This window comes from Sapajus apella, unplaced genomic scaffold, assembly GCF_009761245.1.
Source record: "Sapajus apella isolate SASKATOON/1434 unplaced genomic scaffold, GSC_monkey_1.0 scaffold16, whole genome shotgun sequence".
Lineage (NCBI taxonomy): Eukaryota > Metazoa > Chordata > Mammalia > Primates > Cebidae > Sapajus > Sapajus apella.
The window spans coordinates 20909267-20925017 of record NW_022436956.1 but is presented as its reverse complement, the minus strand read 5'-3'; the positions used below and the strand labels follow the sequence as shown (position 1 = coordinate 20925017).

The 15751-nt window shown below is 45.8% G+C and overlaps 1 protein-coding gene and 1 long non-coding RNA gene across 5 annotated transcripts in view; one reads left to right on the top strand and one right to left on the bottom strand.

Moving 5' to 3' along the window:
* Positions 1-15507, bottom strand: part of LOC116556265 — a 19466-nt gene extending 3959 nt beyond the window's left edge. The window contains exons 1-2 of the long non-coding RNA XR_004270915.1: positions 15494-15507; positions 4001-4003 (exon numbers count right to left, since the gene is read on the bottom strand). This is a non-coding gene — a long non-coding RNA (uncharacterized LOC116556265). The remainder of the gene's footprint in view (positions 1-4000; positions 4004-15493) is intronic.
* Positions 1-15751, top strand: part of ZBTB16 (zinc finger and BTB domain containing 16) — a 199985-nt gene that overhangs the window by 152335 nt on the left and 31899 nt on the right. The window lies entirely within an intron of this gene.

The following is a 15751-nucleotide window of genomic DNA, read 5'->3' as shown; positions in this document are numbered from 1 at the left end:
GTGTGTGTGTGTGTGTGTGTGTGTGTGTGTGTGTGTGTACAAATAAATATAATATTTTTTGGGGGGAGATGGAGTCTTGCTCTATTAACCAGGCTGGAGTGATGATCTGAGCTCACTACAACCTCTGCTTCCTGGGTTTGAGTGATTCTCCTGCCTCAGCATCCCAAGTAGCTGAGATTATAGGTGTACATCACCACACTCAGCTAATTTTTGTATTTTTAGTAGAGATGGGAGTTTCACCATGTTGGCCAGGCTGGTCTCGAATGCCTGACCTCAGTTGATTCACCCCTCTCGGTCTCCTAAAGTGCTGGGATTACAGGCATGAGCCACGTGAGTGACCTAAAAATAGAGATTGATTTCTACCTTCTCCTTCCAGGCAGAAGTCCATAGACCTGGTGGCATATCTAGACCTGAGCCATCTCCATGGGTTTAAATCTCATCCTCCCTGTCATTAACTGTAACTGTGACCTTGGAGAAATTATTTGAACTCTGAGCCCCCCCCACCAGCTTCTTATCTGTAAAATGGGCACAGCAATAGTAGTGCCCACCTCCTAGAGATATTTTTGAGACTAGACAACAGGATACACATGAAGTGCTTACCATAGAGCTTGGTGCTTACTAAGTGTTGAGCCAATACTAACTACTGTCACTGCAATTGTTACCACTGTCATCAATATCACCCTTATTGATTCTTCGTCATGTCCCCAGGTCCAGGTTGGCTCCCTTCCGCCCTCCTGCATTGGGGTCTTATTGGCGACCTGCCCCATTTCCTACTTGTTCTCTGCCCCCGCTGTCTTTGCAGTGATTTTCAGAGTCCCCGTGCGCATTCACTTTGTGGAGCTTGACTTCATTTCATACCAGGAAGGCCAGCTTGCAGCAGGGGATGGGGAGGGCAGAGCGCTTTATAAGCTCGCGCTGAAAGCTGTAAAACGAGATGGTCAAGGAGCTGGCCAGGCCGGGTTTGGGATTATGGCCAGTCCCTGGAATGCTGAGGGGGGCCTCTTTTAAGAAGCCAGTGTCTATTTACAGTGTATCTCTCATAAACCCCAATGCTGGGGCGAGGGCAGGGGGACTCGCCCTCCTGGCATGTGATTGATTATCTGGTATTTATGCCATTGAGGACTTGTCAGCGGTCCAGGGTCAAAGGGTCATCTCATGTGTCTTGCCGCCAGCCCACCTCCTTTTGTACAGTGTGGACCAGGCGAGCTGTGCACAAAACAGCTTTTTCTTTTCCTTGGGAAAAGGGGGAGGGGGAGGGGGGGAGTGTCAATGAATTTTTTTTTTTCAGGCTTTTCTGAATAGTGTTCTTTAAATTCTAAAGAACTTTTAATTAAAAGTAGCAGGAAAATTCATCTTGAGAAGGTTTAACTTACCTTAACAGATACTTTTGTGTCCCAAGAAGCTGGGAGTGACTTTGAAAGAAAGAAAGTAAGTAAGTAAGGGGTTTTGTTGTGTCTCTCCCCCTCCCCCAGGCATTTTCAAAGTTTCCTGGAGTTCTTGTCCACTCCTGTGTGGTGTGGACCCTGCTTGGGAAAGCAGGAAGAGAAGAGGTCATCCTTCTCCTTAAACATAGCCATACAAATTTAGAAAGGGACTTTGGGATTCTCTGCTCCAGTTTTCTCCTGTTATAGATGAAGAAACTGAGCCTTGTCAGGTTAAAAAACTTTGCTATAGAGTCACACAGCTACATGGTTGCAGTCAGGCGCTGGACTCTGATTCTCTGTATTTCCCAGTGTTCCTTTTAGCATGTCAGTTGCTTCCCAAAGCTGCTTTGGATGCCCAGTGAAGATAAACGTCATGCTGTCATTGCCATCGTTCAGTCCTGGATGTTTGGGACTTGGGAACCACTCTTAAATTCTTTAGGCTAGAAGGGTCCCCGAGGGACCACCTGGCTTATCCCTCCTCCCCCCTCGCCTGCCACAGAGCAGGAAGTCTGTGCTCACATGTGCCAGAGGAATTGCTGTGTGTCTCTTTCCTAAATATCTGCAGAGGAAGGCTCTGTGTCCTCTGCCTGGTAGAGAATGCCAGCACCCCACCCTAAACCTTCATTACTGGATGGTCTGGGCGTCCCGAACAGCCGACTTTGTTTCTTCCTTCTGTAGCTCAGGAGTGTCCCGTCCATGGAAGCTTGACTGTCTGTTCCCCTTTCCCCCAATCCCCTGTGTGCTCACAGGGGGCCATCCAGAGCAGCAACTGGCCAGGACACCTCAGTCTCCTGTGCTGCTCCACCATGGCCCGGCTGCTGCAGGGAAACACCGACCCTCTTAACTCTCACCCAGGCTTTCGGTGACATGAGGCCTTGGTGAGATGCTCTGCCCATCACTCTCAGTTCATTGAATCAAGGTGGACACCCAGGCAGAGACATCATTTGCTGAGAGATAGGTGTTTGTAGGAGACACATAAAACTCATGTTTCCTGTATCCTTTTATTTGTCTGCCCCATCCCACCACCTCCTCATTTAATAAATGCAATACAAAGAATTGTCTTCCAAAGAACAGCTTTAGAAATCCTCATTTCTTTCCATTCCCTCCATCCCCATTCAAATTAAATTAGTGAATGCTCATTTGGACTGATGGGGCACCACTGTGAAGAAGGTCTGAAGCAAGACCTGCTTCTTGCTCATGAGAGGAGACCCTGGCAGTGATTGGATTCTCACTGAAGTCACTGAGTGCCACACACTGTGCCAGTGCCTACATCACACTATTTTATTTGGTCCTTATATTAACTTTCCAAGATGAACATTCTTGGATCCAGATAGGACCACCGCAGAGAAGGCTAGACACAGGTGGCCTTCTCTGGGGTATAATTTGCTTTAAGCTAAGTTGTACTAGACATGTTAAACACATCATCTCCTTGAATCCACATAAAATCCCTGAGAGATAGGTATTGCTGTTATTCTGGTTTAAGATGAAACAGGCACAGAGGAGTTAGGTAACTTGCCTCAAGTCACACAGCAGTAGTAAGTGGTGGAGTGGGCTTTGATCCATCGTGAATGCCTGCAGAGTTCACACTTGAACTACTTGCTGCTCCGCCTCTTTAAGTTGTAGAGCTGGGCTAGAACCCAGAGCTTCCTGATGCCAGTGCTCACGTTTTGTTTTGTCTTTTCCTGCTATTCTGACATAAATCTGCTGGGCAGACACTGTATATAGACGTATATAAATCAACCAGAGACCAGCAAAAGGTCACTGTGTAATCAGATGCCAACCTGGGTCGTGTGTGGAGAGGACTTTAGAGAAGGATTATATTAACGAGGACACAGTATTTAGTCTCATGTCTGGATCCCCATAGTAAGGGGACAGTGCCTTACATCTTTCCATCCCTCAGACCTAACTTAGGGCCTGGTACAGATTATACGTTCAATAAGTGCTGATTAAATTACCGGGAAAGATTTAGTAGGGGAGAAGGGACTTGAAGTTTTTGAAAATGATATTAATAACTGTGATAATCATGATCAAGTAGGCTTCATTCCAGGGATGCAAGGCTGTTTCAACATACGCAAGCCTATGAATGTAATCTACCACATAAACAGAACCAAAGACAAAACCACATGATTTGCTCAATAGATGCAGAGGCCTTCGACAAAATTCAACAGGCTTTATGCTAAAAACCCTCAATAAACTAGATATCAAAGGACTGTATCTCAAAATAATAAAAGCTATTTATGACACACCTATAGCCAATATCACACTGAATGGGCAAAAACTGGAAGCATTCCCGTTGAAACCCGGCACTAGACAAGGATGCCCTCTCCCACCACTCCTATTCAATATAGTACTGGAGGTTCTAGCCAGAGCAATTAGGCAAGAAAAAAAAAATAAAGGGTATTCAGTTAGGAAAAGAGGAAGTCAAATTGTCTCTATTTGCAGATGACATGATTGTATATTTAGAAGACCCTGTCATCTCAGCCCAAAATCTCCTTAAACTGGTAAGCAACTTCAGCAAAGTCTCAGAATATGAAATCAATGTGCAGAAATCACAAGCATTTCTATACACCAATAACAGACTAGAGAGCCAAATTAGAGCAAACTCCCATTCACAACTGCCACTAAGAGAGTAAAATACCTAGGGATAAAACTAACAAAGGATGTAAAGGACCTCTTGAAGCAGAACTACAAACCACTGCTCAAGGAAATAAGAGAGGACACAAACAGATGGAGAAACATTCCATGCTCATGGTTAGGAAGAATCAATATTGTGAAAATGGCCATACTGCCCAAAGTAATTTATAGATTCAACGCTATCCCCATCAAGCTATGACCTTCTTCATAGAACTGGAAAAAACCACCGTAAACTTCATATGGAACCAAAAGAGAGTCTGCATAGCCAAGACAACCCTAAGCAAAAAGAACAAAGCCAGAGGCATCACGCTACCTGATTTCAAACTATACTACAAGGCTACAGTAATCAAAACAGCATGGTACTGGTACCAAAACAGAGATATAAACCAATGGAACAGAACAGAGGCCCTGGAGGCAATGTCACACATCTATAATCATCTGATCTTTGACAAACCTGACAAAAACAAACAATGGGGAAAGGATTCCCTGTTTAATAAATTGTGTTGGGAAAACTGGCTAGCAGTATGCAGAAAGCAGAAACTGGACCCCTTCCTGACACCTTACACTAAAATTAACTCCAGATGGAGTAAAGACTTAAACATAAGACCTAACACCATAAAAACCCTAGAAGAAAACCTGGGCGAAACCATTCAGGACATAGGCATAGGCAAGAACTTCATGACCAAAACACCAAAAGCATTGGTAATAAAAGTCAAAATAGACAAATGGGACTTAATTAAACTCCAGAGATTCTGTACAGCAAAAGAAACAATCATTAGAATGAACTGGCAACCAACAGAATAGGAAAAAATTTTGAAATCTACCCATCTGGCACAGTGCTAATATCCAGAATCTACAAAGAACTAAAACAGATTTACAAGAAAAGAACAAACCCATCCAAAAGTGGGCGAAGTATATGAACAGACATTTTTAAAAAGAAGACATATATGAGGTCAACAAGCATATGAAAAAAATGCTCATCATCACTGATTATTAGAGAAGTGCAAATCAAAATCACATTGAGATACCATCTCACGCCAGTTAGAATGGTGATCATTAAAAAAATCTGGAGACAACAGATGCTGGAGAGGATATGGAGAAATAGGAACACTTTTACACTGTTGGTGGGAGTGTAAATTAGTTCAACCATTGTGGAAGACAGTGTGGCCCTTCCTCAAGGACCTAGAAATAGAAATTCCATTTGACCCAGCAATCCAGTTACTGGGTATATACCCAAAGGATTATAAATCATTCTATTATAAAGACATATGCACACGTATGTTCATAGTGGCACTGTTTACAATAGCAAAGACCTGGAACCAACCCAAACGCCCATCGATGATATACTGGACAAGGAAAATATGGCACATATACTCCGTGGAATACTATGTAGTCATAAAAAATGATGAGTTTGTGTCCTTTGTAGGGACATGGATGAATCTGGAAACCATCATTCTCAGGAAACTGACACAAGAATGGAAAATCAAACACCACATGTTCTCACTCATAGGCGGGTGTCGAACAATGAGAACACATGGCACGAGGAGGGGAGCATCACATACTGGGGTCTGTTGAGGGGGGGCAAGGGAGGGACAGTGTGGGGGTGGGGAGGTCCGGGAGGGATAACATGGGGAGAAATGCCAGATGTAGTGACAGGGGAATGGAGGCAGCAAACCACATTGCCATGTGTGTACCTATGCAACAACCCTACATGATCTGCACATGTACTCCAGAATTTAAAGTACAATAAAAAAATTAAAATAACTGTGATAGTTATTTGTGAACTTTTTTGAAAATGATATTAGTAACTTTTTATGGCATACTTGCCAGGTACTTAGCTAGGCTTATTATTTATGTTGTATTCAACTCTCACAGCAGCCCCATGGCTATTACTATCCCTGGAGTAAACTGAGGCTGAAGAGAGATTCTGTATCTTGCTGAAGGATTCAAAGTCTTCAGGGGTGTTGGTGTTTTGTTTTTTGTTTGTTTGTTTGTTTTTGTTGGTTTTTTTTTTTTTTTTTTTTTTTTTTGAGACAGGGCCTCGCTCTGTTGCCCAGGCTGGAGTGCAGTGGTGCAATTTTGGCTCACTGCAATCTCCACCTCCTGGGTTGAAGCAATTCTCATACATCAGCCTCCCAAGTAGCTAGGACTACAGGTACACACCACCACACCTGACTAATTTTTGTATTTTTAGTAGAGATGGGGTTTTGCCATGTTGTCCAGGCTGTGGCTTTGTGTGTGTGTGTGTGTGTGTGTGTGTGTTTCCTGATTTTGAAATTACTTTTTTTCCTAAAGCAGAGAAAAAGGCAAGAGTGAAGGGGAAAAGCAGAGGTGAGTGATGATGGCAGAGAGACTGCTCAGTTAGGGCGGGGGGATTAGGAATGCCAGAGAGAGGAGCTTATCCTCTTTTTTTTTTTTTCCTGTTTATAGTTGGGAGTTGCTTCTTTGATATAAGGATTTCTGGATCTATGAGGTTAACTGTGTCCAGTTAATTGAATTTATAATTCAGCACCAAAATGCTAAAAAGAATTGTCTTTTATGTCCCTTAATGAGTGCTATAAAAAACAAGTGGTGAATCTAATTTTACGAATGTTCCTTTATGACTTACCTGATAACTAGTAGTTGTTCAACACAAAGGACACATAACTCAGTCTGGACCTACACTGGCTGCCTGCTGTAAAATAACTTGTTTTAGAAGTTGCCCTTCTTGTCCCTCTTGAGTAGCCCAGAGATTCACGTGTTCTCTTTTCTGCTACCTCTTCTCATTGAGGATCAAGCTCAGGCTCTTCATTCTGGAGCACTGAGATGGGTTACCTTGCCTGCCAGTCCAGGATGACCAAGACCTCACATCTCATTGGCTCTTTCCAAAAAGGGGTGGGGAAAGATATGGCATCTCATTTAGATGTCTGGTGCGGCGTATTGCTTCTACCTAGAAGTTGCCTGGTGTGCTAGGGAAGAAAAGAGAAGTTAAGAGAAAGACTCCTTTTATCTTTACCTTACAATGAGAGGCAAAGAGCTTTAAAGCCACAGCAGCCGCATTAAGTTGGACATTTGTGAGAACTTCCTGAGTTGCAAGGATGTTCCTAAGAGAGACTGATAACCGTCCATCTCTAGAGCTGCGTCAGTTGTGAGTGGGCACATATATACGTGCCCTTTTCTTTTTATAGTTTTGGTCATTTTTATGTGTTTTGAAAGTATAATTTGAATCATTTTGTGATTACAGATCTCATAAGTACACGTTGGCTACAAAATTCAGGCGTTCTCTGATGGTTGCTTGAGAAAGGTGGGCTGCGCCCATCTGTAATAGTCTGGGGCAGGAGCCTGGACTCGCAGGCCAGTAGGCCACTCGGGGAGACATCCCAGAAATGGAAGGACTTTTGGAGGAGGGAAGCTCTTGAACAGAGCAGACGGTGGTGGGGGGTGTGGGAGCGTTGGTGAAGGAAGGCCAAGATAAGGCTGTGGTTTCCATTTGTTACCACCTCTCCTGCTTATCTTGAGTGAGAACAGGCCCTCCAGCTTCCAGCAAACCCTTCCTTGGGACTGTTGAGCTGTGAAGAGGACAGATACGAGCTCTCCCGCCCTCTCTTCCCAGGGTCCCCTCTCCCTTCCACACACAGGCACCTGTAAAGGCTGCAGCTTTAGTCTATTGGGTGGGTGGGGACAAATGCAGAAGCGTCCCTGATCTGGGTGGTGATTACTTCCTAGCAGAGCTGTAGGTGGACTGGGGCATTTTTCACCCATGATCTGAGTCTTGCGTCTGCTGGCCTTGTCCTCAGATTGGCTGGTGGGCCGTGTCCTGCCTTGTCTCACCATTACCAGGCTGATGATTGCTGTTGCAGTCAACAGGGGCTCTGACCTGGCCCCTATTTTTGGTCAGAAGGAGGCTGGGTGACTAGGACAGAGGAAAGGACTGCTGCAGCAGCCCAGCATTCGGACACTGCTAACCTTTTGCAGGGGAATGCACACCCAGCTGGTTTGGGGCCCAGAGGAACATTCTGAGAAAACAGTGCTATCAGCCTAGACTCATCACACCAAAGGCAGCTGACAGTACATACACATTTCTCTTGACTTACAGAGACTGGAAATGGAAATAAGAAGTCACCTCCTCTCACCCCTGTTCTCACTGAGTTGGCATGTCACTAAAAGATCCCCCATTCCCTGTTATTTTCAGAAGAACGAAGACAGCTTGCCACTCATTCATTCAACATTTATTGCATATCTACTATGTGCTTAAATGCTGGGAATAGAAAGATGACTAAACCCGGTCTCTTGATTCAAGGAATTCAGAGTTGTGAGGAAGACAGACACATAAACAGGCAATTATGATACAGAATGCTGAGTGCAGCAATGGGAGATATTTATACACAGGATACTGTGGGAGCCCAGAGGAAGGGTGCTCAGCAGATACTCAGGGGACAGATAAGGCTTCTAGAGAAGAAGACACCACATGGTTTTAAAGAAGTAGAAAGTAGCCAGGATAAAGGGAGAGAAGAGATGGAACTATATGTGTTTGGAAACAGAGCTGCTGTGACGCCAGACACGGTGGCCCACGCCTGTAGTCCCAGCACTTTGGGAGGCTGAGGTGGGCAGATCACGAGGTCAAGAGATGGAGACCATCCTTGCCAACATGGTGAAACCCCGTCTCTACTAAAAATACAAAAATTGGCTGGGCGTGGTGTCACACACCCGTAGTCCCAGCTACTTGGGAGGTTGAGCCAGGAGAATCACTTGAACACGGGAGGTGGAGGTGGCAGTGAGCTGAGATCATGCCACTGCACTCCAGCCTGGGTGACAGAGCAAGACTCTGTGTCAAAAAATAAAAAAAGAAAGAAACAGCGATGCTGTGGACTGAGCAGCCCAGCTGAGACAGAAGGTGGCAGATGCAGATGGAGGCATAGGCAGGCCCAGGCCACAGAACCTTGTTAGGCTGTGTTCAGGAGCCTAGATTTTATCCATAGATGACAAGGAGTTCTTGGAAGCCTTTAAAAAGGAAGTTAAGAGATCAGATAAATTTTGGATAGGTCCCATGGTGGTGCTGTGCAGGTGTGATTAGAGGGAGGTGAGCTGTGTTTAGGAGACTTTTGTGGCTATCTTGATGAGGGATGCTTACATGATAGAAAAGGAGCTGGATTGGGGTATCCCAATCCCAATTGTCAGGCAGAAGGGCATAGAGGCCTTCAGGGTGACGTCCAGGTATCTAGTTTGAGTGACCAAGAGGATGTTTGTGCTGACAGCTGAGATGGAGATCTAGGCCCAGCAGGTTTAAGAGGCAAAGATGTGGGTTTAGGTTTGGATATTCAGCTTGAATATAAGATGTCTGCAGAACATCTAGGGAGCAGCTGGGTGTATGGATTTTGTGCTCAGAAGAGAAGTCCAGGCTGGAGGCCTCCTGGCTTCTTGGTGGTCACCGAGACCGTGAGACTAAAGTTCACCTGGACAGATGGCGGGACATGAAGCGTCATGGGGTAAGGGCAGAACACCATGGTGGGGATGCGAGTTGGGGCAAAGGGCACTGCTCAGCAGAGAAAGGCCTCCTCCAGCCGGCTCCTTAAGCTCCCTGGAAGGTGAGAAACGCAGGAAGCATGGGACCTCAGGTGCAGAGGGCTTCTCAGAGGAGGATTCTCAAGGTATGGCCTGGCGTGGGGATCCCTGAAGATAGATGGGCTCTCCAGGGTGAGGAGTGCTCTCCTAGCCCAGCTCCCGGCGTTATCAAATCCCAGGGATCTCCTGTGAGCAGGGCCCTGGCCCTGGAATAGGAGAGAAGAGGTTGACAGGCTGAAGAATAATCTCAGAACTGGTGGGGCCTTAAGGGATTGCAGAGCTACCCTCCTGCTTCCAGGGAGATTGGATGGGCAGTCCTCCAGGCTGTTCTTGGAAAGTTCCCAGAGCAGGACCTGCTGTGCTGCACGGACCCTCCTGGAAGTCCAGCCCAGGCAAACTCTTCTTGCTGGTTCCATTGCCACACATACCATCACTTTGCACGTGTGTGTCTTTCCTGAGGTTCATCATGTTTGGTTCTGTTGCAATATCTGGAGGGAATATATGCACCCTGATTCCTTCTAAAGAACGGGAGCACAGGGCCCTGGGTCCTGCCCCGTTGGGGTTTTACATTTCCTGAAACCCCTCTTCCACTTTCCCTTTCCCACACTGATCCTGGAATGAGCACTCCATTTGGGATGGGTGGCCGCTTTCCCTCTACACCCTCCTCCAGTGGCTTGGCACTTTGGGACCAGCTGCTGGAGTGATTGACGTAAAGCCAATCTATAAATAAAGTCTTTTTCTTTTCTCATAAAGACTTCGTGGTTGAGTTTGCCTTCAAGGTCAAGATCAGACCTTTCTAAATAAACACATATCAAAGGATCATTAGCAAAGCAGCACTGTTAAATTGAGATATTAACTTCTGTCAACTGCTTGTTTCTTTTTTGTTCTGTAACTCATGACTGCAGTAGGTTTTTATTATTTTGTCCTTAGGCAGTAGCATCTGGCTTCTGTAGAGACTGTAAAAATTAAAAAGCAACACAAATCATTGCGAGAGGAAAGCAGTAAATTCAATGATAAGAATTTAAAATTAAAATGTTTCAGCGCTTTTATATTCTGCAAAACATGAAATGAGTGAGTTTGTTGCCCGTTGCCATAAACCTCACCCAGCTAATCGTCCGCTTGAGTTTTTTCCTGTCTCTTTCGCTCATCACATCAATTCTGTCTCAGCACAAGGCGTAAAGTGAGAGCCGTGTGTGTGTGTGTGTGTGTCTGTGTTTCTGTGTGTGTGTGTGTGTGTGTGTGTCTGTGTGTGTGTGTGTGTGTGTGTGTGTCTGTGTGTCTGTGTGTCTGCATGTGCCCATGTGCTGGCATATATATGCATGTACGTGCATGTGTATGTATAGTGGGGCTGGGGCAGAATGGTGGGTGCACTCACTGATCTCTGCCTCATTAGAATGGAAGAGACAGCAGCAGGGAGTCATCATGTGTGAATCAGGGTAGGGAAGGAAGAGTTGGAGATTATTACATCCCCATGGGTCAGAATTCCCTTTTTTCATCACCCTTTCTAGTTAAATACAAAAACAAAACAAAAATCTCAAACCAACCAACAAACCAACAAAATACTCCAGGTCACAGACGTGAGCATAAACAGCATCCTATAGCATCCAAGTTAAAATTTAAAAAGAATTCCCTGAGCAAGCGTGTGATGCTGGATTAGGCGTGTGAGCGGGTGGTTAGCTCTTTCTCATTCCAGAAATGTGTGGTCTTTGGATGGGGTTCTGGGCAGTGGGATGGGAAGCACCTTAGGCTCCTTATTCTAATTAGAAGATTTAGGGTTTCTGTGTTGAGGTCAGTCATTCTTACTGCAAAATCGAGTTGTGACTCTGGGCCCAACTATGTCCTGGGCTGTGAGGGAGAGAAAAGTTGATCGTTTTTCTTTCTTGCTCTAGAGGAGCTGTAGCAAAAAGAAAGAAAGAAAGAAAAAAAGAACCTCTTTTAAACAGCCAGAGGATAATTTAAGACAAATGTGAGTAGGGATTTGATGGCGTTATATACCTGTTTGCAGAAGTTCTGGGAAGCGTGCAGAGTGATGTGGGGTGAGTTCAAGGTGAGCGGTTAGGTCTGAGTTTCCTTGAGCTAATTCTCCAGTCTGTCGGACTTGGGACCTGGAAGCCTTGGAAAGCCTGGGGTGAATGCTGTTAGGGTGAGCTCACCCCCCTGTCTAAACCGGGCCACGGGACTGGGAGAGTGAGGGGGAATGCTGCGGGTCCCTTTTCACGTAGCCTGTCCCAGTTTGACTGCTGGACCCACAGGCATGAGGCCAGAGCTCTTTGTCCCAGACGAACTTCTTCAGCTCAGAGAGAGGTGAGAAAAGAGAGCCAGTCCTTGGCCTCCGTCAAAGGGAATGAAGGAAAGTGTGAAGATTAGTGGACGGAGGGGTCGAGTTAAGAGGGTATGACTAATAGGCTGGTCATTCATATAGGAGAGCACATTGTTCTCTGGGCCCAGATGGTCCTTGGAATAAATCAGCTCAGGCAGAAGCAGACTTCCAGTACAAGGAAGTGGGAGCAACTGCTTGCCTGCTATTCTATAATGACATAGCCCAGGCCCCTGGCCCTGAATAGCAGCCATTCAGGTCCACACTGTGGGTGCTGGAGCCAGGGATGTGTGTGTGCGATGCATGCGCATGTGTGTGAGCAATGCGTGTGTGTGTGTGTGTGTGTGTGTGTGTGTAAATATGTCATGTTCTAGCCTCCGAGGCTCACAGAAGAGTGGATGAGTGTTTGTGTTGTAAGGAGCCGGCACAGGGAGATTTTTACCTTGGAGCCCTTTCTCAACTTTAAATTCCAACCCTGAGAGTTGTATAAGTACTGTAATCATTTGATTAATGTCTCCTTCAGTAGATAGGAAGCTCTAACAGGGCAGGGTCTGTGTCAGTCTGATTCATCAGTGTCTCCCCAGACCCCACTTAGCACAGGGGCTGGTGGGTACTTGATAGACACAGATGGAGGAAAGTTCTAGCAACATTTTAATTTTTTCCCATTGCCTTGCAGTCGTACCCCGACTTTAATGAAGTAACATGTAAGTAAACGTATCAGCTGTTCCACACATGACTTAGGGATACTCCTGAGGACAGAGTGAGCTAGGGTGGGGACCTGCACCCCAGCAGCTACATAGAGTCTTGGGTGGTGCAGGTCCTTTATTTCTGTACTTGGGACACTCCACTGATAATGTGGCTTTGAAGCAGGACTTTCTGTTATAAAAGTTTTCAAGGTAGACAGCTTCCCCAGTTTCCTGGGTTGAAGACATGCAGGCAGGTGCAGGTTGTAGAAAATGTGTGAGCATCACAGCGCCCCATGGTGGCTTTTCTGGCATAGTGGCCAACACTGCAATGGAAGAGCTCACCCACACCCCCCTCATGCCCTGCAGTCTCCATTCAAAGGCTGTGCTATTTCCTTTTCCCTTCAGAACCTATTCAGACTTTTTAGGAATGAGCGTAGGGAAGAGCCAAGCAGGAGTGTCACTGAGTAAACAGGAATAATCAAACAGATACTCCCTCGAGAGAGTTTTCTTTCTATGAAGATGTTAATTAATATGAACGCTTTGTCCTTGTGTTCTGAGGCAGACTTTCTGTACCAACAGGGTGTGACTGCTGATCCAGCCCTGCCTAAATCTGATCACTGGGGTCTTTCATCCTTCAGGGAATAAGCTCCTTTGGAGAATCAAGCCAGATCCTGCCTGTTTGGAGATTAAATAAGTTGCCAGGTCTTAAAATTTAAAATTAAATGCATATTAAGCAAATGACAGTGGAGGGAGCTGAAGACACCTTAGGCCTGGAAGCTTTTGAGTTAGAGAATGTTGCAGGGACTCCACACGCATCCCCTTCTCCACTCCACCCTCCTGTCATGCCATCCTGACTTAACACTCGCTGTAAGATGCTTCTGATGACCCAAGACTCAGGCTGCCAGAGTATCTGAGTTGGGTGATTTGGGGGCTGTTTCTCTCCCATTCATATCTGAGATCTTGAATGGTCCTCTGGGCCATTTCTTGAGTGTTTCATTCTCCAGGCCCCTCAGAGTGAGGCAATCTTTAGCATTCTCTGACTGTGCTGGTATTACTAGGAAATGACAGTCTTCTCTTAAAAGGCCATTTCAGAAGACAACTGCAACTGAATGACTCAGGCAGAGTAAGGAAAGGGCAATAGGATGAGTGGAATGTATGGCCCAGGAGCTTTTGGAGAATGGAGGAACCAAGGAGGAATACAGGATGGGTATGTGGCTAGAGGAAACCCGTGTTACAGAGTGTCTGTGACCATGCACTGACTGTCCAGCTTGGCTGTGGTGTCGCCTGCAGAGAATACACTGATGAAACAAGTGAGTCTTGGGCGAGGGGTGGTGTGGACCCATACTTGATGGAAATTGTCTTTGGAATCACAGGGTCTTTCATTCTTGCCTTTCCCACTGATCCTTGAGGTGCTGAAAACTTCACAGAACTTCCACCGGGGTTCAAATGGGGACATGTGGAAGGTTCTTCCAATCCATTCCTCTCAATGACTTTTGCCTGAAGACTCCAAGCCCACTATTAACTCTAGCCTGAGTGAACAGAAAGTATCATCCATGCTGTCTAATTCTCAGTAGCCTCTTGGACTGACCTGAAAGTCACAGCTCCCCCAACCCCCAAAATAAAAGTTAAGAAAGAAGCTTAAAGTTGATGGAATAAACACGACTGCTTGTCCTTCTTATTTTTAGGGGTTGAGAGATGCAGGAATCAGGAAGTATAGGAGAGAGCAAAGTCCTGGGCAGAAACCTGAATGCATATGGCAAGGACAAAGGATGCTTTGTACGGGAGCTGGTAAATCCCTGGGGGGTGCCTGCATTGTCACTTTTGTTTGCAAGGACACCTGGCATTGTATCCACCACTGTCAGATCATCTCTAGAATCACAAGAACCAGGATCATTGGCCAGGACTGAGAGCTACTCACATCTGACAAAAGTCTGTTCAACCCTTAAACCCACTTTTTGCTTTCCTAGAAGGAGGGTGTTAGTGGTCACAATTTCTGGGCATGCTGGTGACATGGCTTTTGGCATTTCCATTAGCATCCCTGTTCTAGAGAATCCCCAGATGCTGTGAAAATTGATCTCAAAACAGTATATCATCTATATCACCATCTGAGGAGGGACAAAAACCCACCAAGAGTGTGATTTGGGGGTACCTCTCGCTTGAATGTAGAGGGCTTGGCCTCTGGGGTCAGCTTATGTGCCTGAGGGCAGCTGACAGCAGGCCCTGCAGGGAGAGCTGAGAGCCTGCCCTGGCCTTGGAGGAGAAAGAGATAGGAAGTGTGCACCAGGAGACATCTACAGCCTCAGGTCTATGTTCCACCAGTGCCCAGGAGTTCTTGTCAAGTTTGACTTCAGCTCCCAAAATGTAGGTGCTCCTTGGCTCTAATCACAGCTTTGGCCACAGAGTAATAGCTGTTCACCCAGAGATCTGTGTCTTCAATTGATGTGAATGACTCCTCATCAGGAAGGGTCATCTGGGTAGCACTGCACTGGACACCCCATGAATGAATACATCCAGGTCAAGAAACCTGCAAAAGCCTATGCCGTGCTCCTAACACATGTGGGTATGAGTGTACACCTCACAATCACATGTATTAAAAGATACGGGAATATATGGCTCAGAAGCCTGCAACTCATAGGGAATTGGGCTGGTGAGTGGGTGGATGGCTTGGGAGAGGAGGGTAAGCCGGCACATTTACTTGAGGTTGGTCAGAGTCAGATATTAATGGGTTAGGCTCTGAAAATTATAACTTGCCTGGGGCTCTGGCTTAAGCCCGTAGAAGTATCAATGGGTTATCTTTAATGTATTTATTTGTTTATTAATTCATTTAGTATTTATTGAACACCCATTATGTACCTAGTACTATATTAGGCTCTGGGAATGCAGTGGTGCACAAATCAGAACCCACGTCTTCATGAGTTTCATGTCTTCTAGGGAGACATATAAGAAAATAAGCAAGTCATATACAGGATAAATACTGCTATACTGGAGATACAGGATGTTACTAGAGCACATATCAGCAACCTCCAACTTGGATGGGGTGTTGGGGAGGCTTCCTGGAGGTAGTGTCACCTAAGCTGTCATCTGAAAGGTGCGAAGAAATTAAGACAATGAAGGAATAGGGGAGAAAGGGAAGAATATCAGGCTGAGAG